Here is a 12,175-nt window from a genome sequence, read left to right on the forward strand (position 1 = left end):
ACTTATGATTTGAACTAAGGTGATTAATGAATCAAAGACTTTCAATTTCCTTTTTTTTATCTATAATAAAATATATATGAATCACAAATTTAAATAAAACAATGAAATAACATATAAAGATGGTAAAAATAAAACGATTGATTACATCATCACATTGACAAGGGAGGTCACTACTTTGATAAGAAAACTCCCCCTGTCGTTAAATTATGCACAGCGATTATCAGATCCATAGTATTTATATGAGATAATGTCGACGAATAGAAAATACTTTATCAATCCGAACAATAAGGATGAATGATCTTTACTTTTAAGTTTTGAAAGGTTAGTAATCTTAGATAATTAGAATTGATGACCTAGGTCCATCTGTCAGTATTACACGAACATTCACAACGATAATCTCTTTTTTTTTTATTAAAATCGTTTGATTGGAAAACAAATTTCCGACAGTTCACAATTCAAAATTGCGCAGGCAGGTTAATGCACTTTAAAAAAATTAGGCATTGATTTTCGATGATTGCATCGAAATCTAAATATGACGTCATTTTCTAAACTATGCGTCGCGTGATTGGCTAGAACGTTTCGTCGACGTCAAGTTTGAGCTTGTCACGAACAGCTGATCGGGCACCTTGTTATAATAGAGTCAGTGTCAACCGTCCAACAAAAACACGTTAATATAGAACGATGTTGCTTATATTTTGAGGTAAGTTTGTTTTAAATTATTTTAGCCTTCTACTGCCAAGGTTCGTCGACATTCATTTCATTGATGATTGAGTATGAATGTAGATAAAGCTGCATTGTTTACTTAAAAAGGGGGCTAATTTGTTACACGTTTTGCTGTCAACATGAATTGGGCATTTTGCAGACAGACCTGCCATGCACAGATGCGGGTCCAAAATGTTTAAATAACTGGCCCATGATGGCTAGAAATGAAACATAAGATGATAAGGAGTGGAATTTGTTAAAGTCCGCGCAGCATGCCGGCCCGCTCCCCCCTTTAATTCGCCTTATATGCATGTCATTAATGTTGGAGGCAAACACTTGACCTATTAAAATCTATTATAATAAGTAAATTTTGAACATGAATCGTCAGAATGCTCTGATTCCACATGTTAAATTATTTCCTTACTATATGTTTATTCCAATTTAAACCATTGTCGTGACGTCAGCCTATTCATTTACCGTGGATTCTTTTTCTAGAATCAACGCTTCCTAAATCCGTCGCTGAAATGGACTCACCAAATTATATTCAATTGTTTCCTTTGTGTGCCTAATTTCATTAAGTTTGGATTGGCTAATATACTGATTTCTGTTCACTAATGGAATTAAATTAAAAACTTACCTTTAATTTTTGTAATTTCTATATGCCTTCACTGGGAATCGAACCCGTCCTTGAAATCTGTTATGTGTTACTGACATCAACATATCGACGAAACCTCTCGGCTACCAATTGGTTACAATTTAAATGTCTATTTTATACACATAAATGAACATATAATATACATCGGTACAACGGACACACAGGGCTTGTACCTTTATATATACATAATAGGCAATCGTATAGTTTAAGTTGGTAGCCACGAGGTTAACATGCTTAAGATCAATGAATTAAAGGTAGGGACTTGTCGGTTTATGTTCGAATCCCTGTATTCTCTTTCTTGTCTCTTTTCTCTAGTTTTCATGTTGTTTTTTTTTTGGTTTTGTATGTTATTGTGGATATTATTGTAATAATAGCGAGTTTTACCGTTTATTTTTGGATTATTATTGGCTATTTCACATATTTGAAACGAAAATGATTACATTCTATTTGTCCATTTTTGTTTTATATAATTTTATATAGTATGATTTCATCTGTATTACTACATAATTTTACAAATATTTATTCGCAAATTCCTATGCGAGAAAATCGTGATGTGCCTAGAATTAGGCTTTTTGCTAGAAATATTTATTATATATATATACTTTATATGTGCTCTTTGGTCGGTTTGTTGTCCCTATGACACATTCCACATTTCCATTCTCAATTTTATACGAAATAAGTTCGAATATGTCTTATTTTGTAAAATCAGATAATATTCAGATGCCTGATACTATGAAGATCTTTAAAGGCAGACGTGTTGTGTTATATTTGTATATTTCTAACCAATTTATTGTGTACTTAGATTTATTAATGCATCGTTGGACACGATAACATGGTTATTTAAACTCACTGACAATACCTTATAATTAAGAATAGGCTTTAATTTTGAAAAGACATTAACACAATAGTTTAAGTTATAGATACAATGGATAAGCGTTGATTCATGAAAAACAAACCATTCGCCCTCCGGGCTCATGGTTTCTTTTTCAAGAGTCAACGCTTATCTATTGTATCTATATAACGTATAACATATTACAAAACCAAATAAAGAAAATAGGTAAAGATATATGCATACATGGCATCAGATATATGTCTCTGATCATACTTTATATGGCGTGCCTGCATTTAATAAAATTGCTTTAGGCAGGCACATGAGATGTTAAATCTTTTCACATTTTGACAAGCATTAATTTAAACAATTTACATAAATCTTATTTTCTTTATTTACTATCTGGTGTGCTGGTGTGTATAAAATTTAGTTTGAAACCCTTTCAGTAATTATTGTAACTTCTTTTGCAGATTGATTTACATTATGCACACATTAAAATGGCATTTTAATGCCTAAAGACATGAAGTTCTTATAAAAATCAAACAAGAGGTCTACAAAAAGGTAAGCATTTATATTATAATGAATGAGTCTTGATGGGGGACCTTCACTTCTTTATTCTTTTTTTATACCATTTTCTCTATCCTTATATATTTTGTCCATTATTTTCTATTCTCTATGTTTTAACACACCATTATTTCTTCTTTCCTATTAGTCCTTTTTTTATTCTTTAATCTTTAAGCCCTTTATTCTGCACTTTTCCCCATTAACTATTATTATCTATTCTGTAAACACCATCCAGACCCTCATGTGTTACAAATGTAGGTGTATATGAGGGTCTGGATAACTTTTCTAATGTATTGAGTTACATTCAGTCAATATTGATAAAGTCATAATTAATAATAACAAATTGGTATAGCATTGTGATGGGTAAATATCAGTTAAAGTAAGCTGTATTTGAACTTTTATTGTAGTTTTTCAAAAAACTCATAAATTGAAAGTTTATTTTAAATCAGTGCAGAACTTTTTTCAAGTTTACTTTAATTCCATAATGATTAAGGAACACAAAATTTAAACTGAAGTTTTCTATTTGTATCATAACATGAATACCAATTACTTTTAAATTCCTACTATCTCTTTTCATTATTTTTTTCAGTATTAAGATGACTTGGACGCAATGGTGTTATAATAGGTTTTTACAAACTGAAAATTGGAAAAAGTAATCAGAGAAAAAGAGTAGACTCTTGTTTCATTTGAAGATCAACATTCACAAGGAAACTGTCAGACCATTTATACATGTAACTGAGGAAAAATATATCAAACTGAATATGAAATAAGCCATGCCATGTTATATGTGAACGTTGGAATGAAGCAGTTTTCAGTATGACATTAAAATGAAGAATTACATGTTCAAACTGACTCTGGAACATTGAAAACAAAGAAATGAAAGTATTAAATCAGAGAAAAGGACTGTGCACTTCTTTCTTGTAATGTCAACACATAAAAGGAAATGTTCACATCATTATTCATCATATACCAGTTATTGAGATAATTTTGGATCAGAGTGAGTGAGTGAGTGAGTATACATGAACAGTGGAATGAGTGAGAATAATAATTCTATCATCATATTTTGGTAGGCTGGTAACTGCATGTTCTTACATGTATTTAAGATTATTCTTGGCATGTTACATGTGAATTTAACGAAATACTAAGGAATAAAGAATTTTCCAGTAGAACAATAACATAAGAAAATCAACAGGATGATATGTGTCTACATTTATAATGGATCATGGAAAACCACCAAAAAAGTATTGTAGGTATTGTGATACGGATTATCAGTTAAATGTGACATATACAATGCTTTCGGTGTTAAGTGTAAGAAAACTATTTTGAAAGAAATGAAAAATTATCATAAGTTTTTATGAAATTTTTAAATAGACATTATGTATTTGATAATTAATTAATACTCATAATGAACTAAAGAAGTAAAGGATTTGTTTGACATGCACATCACTTTATTAAATAAACAAATAGTTTCACCTCTTATTTTTATTTATAACAATAGAAAATAAGTACTTATTTACCTAGCATTATAATTTTTTGCTGGTTTTAATCCTGGACCAAATGACTTGTTTTCAAATTTATTGAAATAATGTTTTATACTGAAGAGACTGCAATGAATGAATGATGCATGTTCCACAAAGGAACATAGAGAAATTCTAACTTAAAGCAGATATTGTCTCTGAAAAGATGCATTTACACATGTGACAGTTTTCTGATCCATTTAATTTCAGTGAACTATTTAAAAAGTTAAAAAAAAATCATTTTCAAAGACTTTATCAGGTCTGATCAGATTAATATTTATCATTTAACACGCAGTAATTAATAGCATGGGCTTCATACATTCTTTTCGTATCAGGAGAAACTTTTTGTTTTATAAAGCTTGTATTGCCGTTCGTCATCTGGAAGTCGTAAAAACCCTATGAAAATTGAAGTTAAGTAAGTAAAGAAGTTAAAATTATTTACAGTCGTCACATATGTAATACATATGAGGTTACTAAAGCTCTTACAAAGAAGGCCTATATGGTGGATAACGTTAGAGTGCCCCCCCTTTTCCGTCATAACATTAGTAATCACCGTGATTCTTTTAAGATTCATTAACTCATTCAAGTATAAAAATGATAAAAATAACATTGAGTCCATTTCAAGTCAAAAACTATCAAAATGTCGTTTATTTCTTTCCCGGCATTTTGACACCGTAAAGGGGAATAATCAACCTGAATCATTTCAATGTTTACATGTCGCCGCTTAAGGACTTGTGTATCATTCATTTATAAATATGGCATTGGCGCATCCCGTTAATATTTGTTGATCTCTTTAAACCGTGGCATATTTATTCTTGAAAAGCTCACGAATACCAAGATTTCTGTTTCTTGTTTTTAAAATGAAAACAACACTTTTAAAATTGACATGGAAGTTAGTTTTTGGTGTTGGCATCACTACAAACCAGTAAAAGTCTGAAATGGCCTATGTCTGTACTCGACTGTACTGATTTTTACTCGACCAGTCTGAATTGGTCTGAATTTTACTCGACTTTACTCGACCCTAGTCTTAACCATACTCGACTGTACTGATTTGTACTTGACCCTTATCTTTGCCATTGAAAATAGTCTGAACTATTACTCGACCAGTCTGAAACAGTCTTAACTCATTCTCGACCTGTACTCAACCTATTTTTTTCAGTCTTAACCATACTCGACCAAAGGTCTGAACAATACTCGACCAGTCTGAACCATATTTGACCAAATAACCTTTACTTTTTCTAAATTTTAACTGTTAAAATAAATTTCTTTTTAACTGACATGACAACAGCCACAATAAAATAAAGACATATTATAAAAACAGATTTTTACATTCTTACATGATTCTCAGATTTATTGAATAGAGATAGTTAAATCAAATTATCTTATATAATAATTTAATTATATTAAATTTTTAAAGTTTTAGAGTTTTTTTAAAAAAAGATTTTCTTTTACCTAAAAATCACACATATACTGAGGGTAATTAACCCTTATTAAGGTGCTTCTTGTTTGGCATGTGTTTTTTTTCTAGATGAAAACTACATATATAGGTTTCATGGTTACATACAAAAAATGTACAATAGTTATATAATTATCTTTTTAATGAGGTAACAACAGCCAACAAAATCACTGAAATTGTTTAACCTTATTTTAGAAATATATCTATTATTATAATTTGGGATATATTATATACAATATATCAAAAAGGGATAAAAATTAAAGAAATTAATAAAATTGTTCTTCTGATTAGTGGTGAAGTATAAAGTAATACCTCCTGCTTGGGGCAAACTCATGAAAAAGATCACACCTGGTCAGAGAGTATTAAATTCTAAATAACATTCATTCAAAATTGCAACATCTTGTGAAACTTAAATCGCAAGGCCTTTTGAATTCATTAGATAAGTAATACACGAGTTTAAAAAAAATAGGGCTTTCTTTTTACCTGTAAAACACACATGTACTGAGGTAATTAAACCTTATTAAAGTGCTTCTTGTATGCCATGTCTTTAATTTTGACAAAAATTATTTAAATTTAATTGAAATAAATTTTTACTGTAGCTTTGGAACACATTTCCTTTTTTAAAAGTTTATCACAGGATTACTATGGAAGTTCTATTATCATGATTATATTAAATTCTTGGTTTAACAAAACAAAGGTGTCATTTTTTAAATTTATTAAGTTGCTTTATATGCTATTTTATATATATTTTAATAAAAAAAATGTTCACTGCATTATTAACTAAACTCAACTGACACCATAAATCTATACGAGGCTTAAGTTAATGGTGAAAATTGTCCAGTAACCATAAAATATATCTGAAACATTCAAAAAAATTTGAATAACATTGAAAATATAAGTCACAATTCAGTTTTGAGATTATTTGATCAGCTTGTTTTATTTTTATTTTAAAGGTGATATATATGTATGTATATAAGTGTTGATGAATATGGTGATGAAGTTATATTATGTTTATTGTGAAATTTTGGTTTCAATGCTATATTGAATACATTTTTAATTTCAAATTGTTGTTCAAATTTCTAACCAGGGGAAATAGTTGTTAAAAACAGCTCCTAAATTGATGAAATACAATAGATAGATACAAAAAATAGATCTTGATTGGTTAAGACTTGGTCGAGTATGGTTCAGACTAGGTCGAGTATGGTTCAGACTAGGTCGAGCATGGTTCAGACTAGGTCGAGCATGGTTCAGACACGTATAAAATGGTTAAGTACTGGTCGAGTAAGGGTCGAGTACAAGTTCAGACTGTTAAGTATGGTTCAGACTACAGTCGAGTATTATCAAGTAAATTTCAGACCAATTCAGACTGGTCGAGTAAAAATCAGTACAGTCGAGTACAGATATAGGCCATTTCAGACTTTTACTGGTTTGTAGTGCATGGTTGAATTGTATGTCACTTCTGATATTTTTTATTAGAAAAAGGCATATTTTAAGAAGGATAACATTTTTATCAACCAAATTCAACTTTATTTTGATTCATAAGTGTAGTTCTTTGGGGTGTGCCGGCCTCGTGAAGATGATGGTTCACACGCCATCTTTGAATGTCGCCCATTACCATGGTAACCAAGTGGGCGGTTCTGAGACACCATAAATTAAAAGTTTGGATGATATAAGGGATGATAAAAATTAGTTCTGGGTATGAAAGTTTCTTGAGAAAAATTTAAAATAATTTCATATTCTAATGATTTTTTAATGAATAAATAGCTAATTTACCGTAAAACAGCATTAACCTGCCTGCGTGAGATTAGCATTCAATCATTTTGCGATTCGGGGCCTCTAAGTGATGTCTTTTACTGATTTGTGAAGGCTATATGGTGAATTATACTAAAGGGTGTGAACGGAGGGTTACGGAATAGAGAATAATGGGCAAAAAATATAAAGAAAAGAGAAAATGGACCAAAAATAAAGAAAAGAGAATAAGGAAAGATCGCGTGTTCGAATCTCACTGTTTCACATGTGAATCTAGATCAAGACAATGAGTTGATAATAAACTTGTATAAAAAGGTTGGACAATCGAATCGACTGTGACTTTAGAATAATAGAGCATTTAATGATGTCTTGTCTAGAAATTACCAAATTTATAAACAATGTTTAATCTTCCTTCGAAATTATTAATGGAGATCAGAAAATTTAAAAGATGTTCGAGGAAAGAAACTGGTTAATAGCATACAAATTACATTTCTCAAAACTTGTGAAAATTTTAGGTGGGGGTATGCTCCGATCGTCTTTCCCATGCTGACTCTTCAATTAAATCATGATAGACTTTAATCTATCAAACAAGTATCAACGTTATGTAACGAGTTTATAACATTTGACCGCTGTTTAAATGTGGTGAGGACTGTGAATAAAAATAAATGGACTGTAAATTAGATGCATTTGAAAACTGTTGATGCAGAAATAGCTTTTTTTTAAAGCGACAAGAAAAAAAAGAAAAAATATCGAACTGATACAACGTTGTTCAGTAAAAACATACAACATATAGACTCAGTCAACAAATATCTTCATAGATATCTTATCAAACACAGCGTCACAAACCCAACTAAAACCGTGGCTGAACTTAGCTGCTCTGGAAGGGTTAGCAGTTCCCGTTCCACACCTGACATCCACCTGTGTGCTCTTGATTAAGTAGACAAATGAGCATATCCAGTAAGTTAATTCTTCTTAAAACCGGGACTGAACTTAGCTGCTCTGGAAGGGCTTGCAAATCCTGTTTCACAACTAATACCCACCTGCGTGCAGTTGTCACATAGATTATCAGCATATCCAGTAAGTTAACATATAGTATTACAATAGCAGGTTCATAAATGTCTTATTGTAAACCCTTAAAGCACACAATTGAAAACATTATAAACCATCCATATATGTAAAGTATCCAAAAGTGTATTGAACATGAACGTTTGAAATGTAATAAAGTTTTCAAGGAAAATAGATACACTAGAATTTTTTAATGAATGACTTTGTCATTTTGGAAAAGAAAGGCAGCAGCTACAAAATGGATGTTTAAACTTACAAGTCGACGTGAAACTTACACGCCATGGCAAAAACGAAAAATAACCAATAAGACGTAAAACAGTATACAAATCACAACATAGGAAACTTAAAACTGAACAACAGGAACCCCACAAAAACGAACCATGAAACCCTTGATGTAATTGCCATCTTGTTAGCAGCAACCGTTCGTCATAGAAAAGAAATCCCTGAAAAATTGTGTCTATTTCGATGTACAATTCGCCAGAAAATATAAATATCAGAAAGGCCGTTTCTCAGTTTATTCATTTTCTCTTTTTTTCGACCATTTCGTAAATTTTCGTTATTTTGAAAATAATATTTTAAAGTCTGATACAACATCTTGAGTTACTAGAAAAGTTATTATATGTTTCATTTGCTCATTTAAGATTTAGTTTTATTCGTGGTCGTGTAATTTAGACTTAATGGAAGTCTCCTACAAAATGACAATCATATTGAATGTTGCAGGATAGGTATATAGCTTATAACTAGAAATATGTCTTCATTCTTTTATCACCAATCACACAATTCTTCTAAATATATGCATGTATCTGCGAAACTAATATCGCGCATATTAATCCCGTGATGTAACTTTATTATCATATCCTTAAACAATTATAGAATTTGTATAAATTAAATAATCAAGTATTTAATCTAATCATATAAATTTGAACTTTGTTTAATGTTAAGTATTATATTATGTTGTGAAGTTTACACTTTGAACGGTAAAATTACACTGTTAAAAGGTTATACCATTTCACGTAAACAATTTCTCAACGGCTTGGCAATTAGAAGGAAAAATGTCTTTTGGAGAGGATTCAATCATGTTCTTGCCAGATTGAAGTATGCACTGACCATGTAAAATACTTTCTGAAGTTAGAATAATTGCGATCTTTCCACCCACATGCATTCACCTGTTAACCGATTTTAAAATTAGACTCTTAACCTTCTAATAAATTTAATATTTTAATAATAATTTAATTTGAATTTTATTAGTCTTCAATATTAGTTCAAGGACATAAATACAAGTGAGATAAATGTAACCGAACACTTAAGGTTAACAGTCTTGAACGATTAATTTACATTATGGCTTTGGAATAATATTAAAAATGTGGTTGTGTAAACAACTCAGAATAAGTACTCGTCTTCCCTTATCATCGTTAGCAGAGAGAAAAAGATAAATTATGTTTACATGTCAAGGGAAACTACTGTTAGTCAACACGGTTAACTGTTTCAACTGTATTCTGCCTAAAGCCCTGTTGTCACTTTATAGGGTATATTATAATGAAATTGACATTAAAATTGCATATGTTGGTAATAATATTGATTGGTTTATAGGATTTGCATCGGAAATGAACTCATTTATTCTAAAACCACTAGTTGGCATGATACGGATTATGTTCTTTTCATATATTTTATGTTGGTAGGATACTAAAACCTTAATGAGATTGATTGTGCTTCATTTTTCATATGATGAATAGTTAATATTTCAATCAGTTTAATTGAGGTATGTAGATGGCATGTCAGTAATTCCTAGTAGTCCTTTGTTAAGTTATATATCACTGTCATTTTGATTAGTTTCTTTTGTTACGTAATCTGATATCGGACTCGGACTTCATTTAAACTGAGTATTACTATGCGTATTGTTGTGTGTTTCTTAATTCTGTATTGGCCTAGAAATAGAGCGGAATGGTTGGATTTCACAAAACATGTTAAAACCCGCCGAATGAATGTGCCTGGCTTGTCATATTTCAGGATAATCTGGGCTTTTGGATGTTTTTTTATTTTAGTTCATTTATATGTTTTCAAGTTTAGTGTGACGTCCATGTTCACTGAAGTAGTACACATTTTTGTTAAATGGCAAGCTAAAGCACGCATCCTGTTGCGGAATTTTCTCGCTGAGTTGAAGACCCATTTTTGGCTTTCGACTATTTTCTGCTCTTTGGTTTGGTCGTTGTCTCTTTGACACATTAACAAATTCCATTCTCAATTTTATTATCAAAGTTTTCCATCAAAAACATGATCAACAAAAATTTGACGCTGTTAACGGGCCTGACACAAATTCATTGTACCGTTTTCTTGTCTAAACATTAACACTGAATAATAATGTGATATCTCATGAGAGAATAAGCCTTGAAAAGAAAATTAGGATTGTCAAGGAAACTTCTCACACAAATTATAGGAATACGTGTCCATTGCCCTTGACCTCATTTTCATGGTTCAGCGATTTCATAACAAAATGAATAGCTGATAATGGTTGATATCTATGATCAAGGTTAACATTTCGTGTTCAAGTCTATATCTCTAATACCATAAGTAATAGGTCAACTATATTTGCTCGTATGGCGCACATGACTATTTAAGTGACCTTGAACTTATTTTCTTGACTAATTGGTAAATGTTTAGTTTTTTTTTTTGGTTGGTTTTAATGATTGTAATGTGTTCATGTCCGTCTGGCAGGTTTTATCAGACCTTGACTTTTTTATGGTTCCATAAACAATGTTAATTTTATGAGATACTTTTATTAAATTATTTATCTTACAGACCTTCAAAATAATTTCGATAACGATCATTCCAGCAATCGCGACATGTCAGTGCGAACAGTCACTCCTGTATAAATAATACGTAGTATTTATATTTGTTAAAAAAAAACCACAATTGAAGTTGTTTTGCCATGTCTGATTAGTTTATCTCGTTCGTGTAAGCCTTAATTATGAAATGTTAGACTTTTAAATTCAAGAACGGTGCAATCTTGTTTGGAATTCTTGGTTGGTTTTAGCTAACCTGACCCCAGGGGAAAAGTGAGCTTTTTTCATCACTTGGCCCCCGTCGTCCGTCGTCTTCCGTTAATTTTTTACATAATCTTCTCCTCTGAAATTACTAGGCTACAATACATTTAACAAACCTTATCCACAATCTTATGTCGGTTTTAAAAGGTCTAACGAACTTATGTTTAACTGTTTTTCATCATCATTGGGGTATCTAGTTTAAAAAGTTTTTGATGACCCCCGCTTGTCAACAAAGATGGCCGACATGGCTTAAAATAGAACATAGGGGGATGCAAGTTTTGTCTATTATTTGAAAACAGCTATAGATAGAGAAAATTTAACAGGGGCAGATATGTTCATAATGTTGAGCTCTACCTTTTGTCCATACACACCAAAATTCTCACACGAATTCTTATAGAAGTTAATGTCCTTGAATGACAAATTTCTCCTTTTTTTCCATTTCTGTCTATTATCTTGAAATATATAAAAGTTATATAGCAAAAAATGATCAGCAAGACAATATATACGAATAAGTCGACTTGGTCGATATCCTTGTAAGAATTGTTGACCTTTAATTACGATTTTTACCATTTATTTGCCTTTTTTCCTATCATCTTA

The sequence above is a fragment of the Mytilus californianus genome, unplaced genomic scaffold (assembly GCF_021869535.1).
Source record: "Mytilus californianus isolate M0D057914Y unplaced genomic scaffold, xbMytCali1.0.p SCAF_11, whole genome shotgun sequence".
Classification (NCBI taxonomy): Eukaryota; Metazoa; Mollusca; class Bivalvia; order Mytilida; family Mytilidae; genus Mytilus; species Mytilus californianus.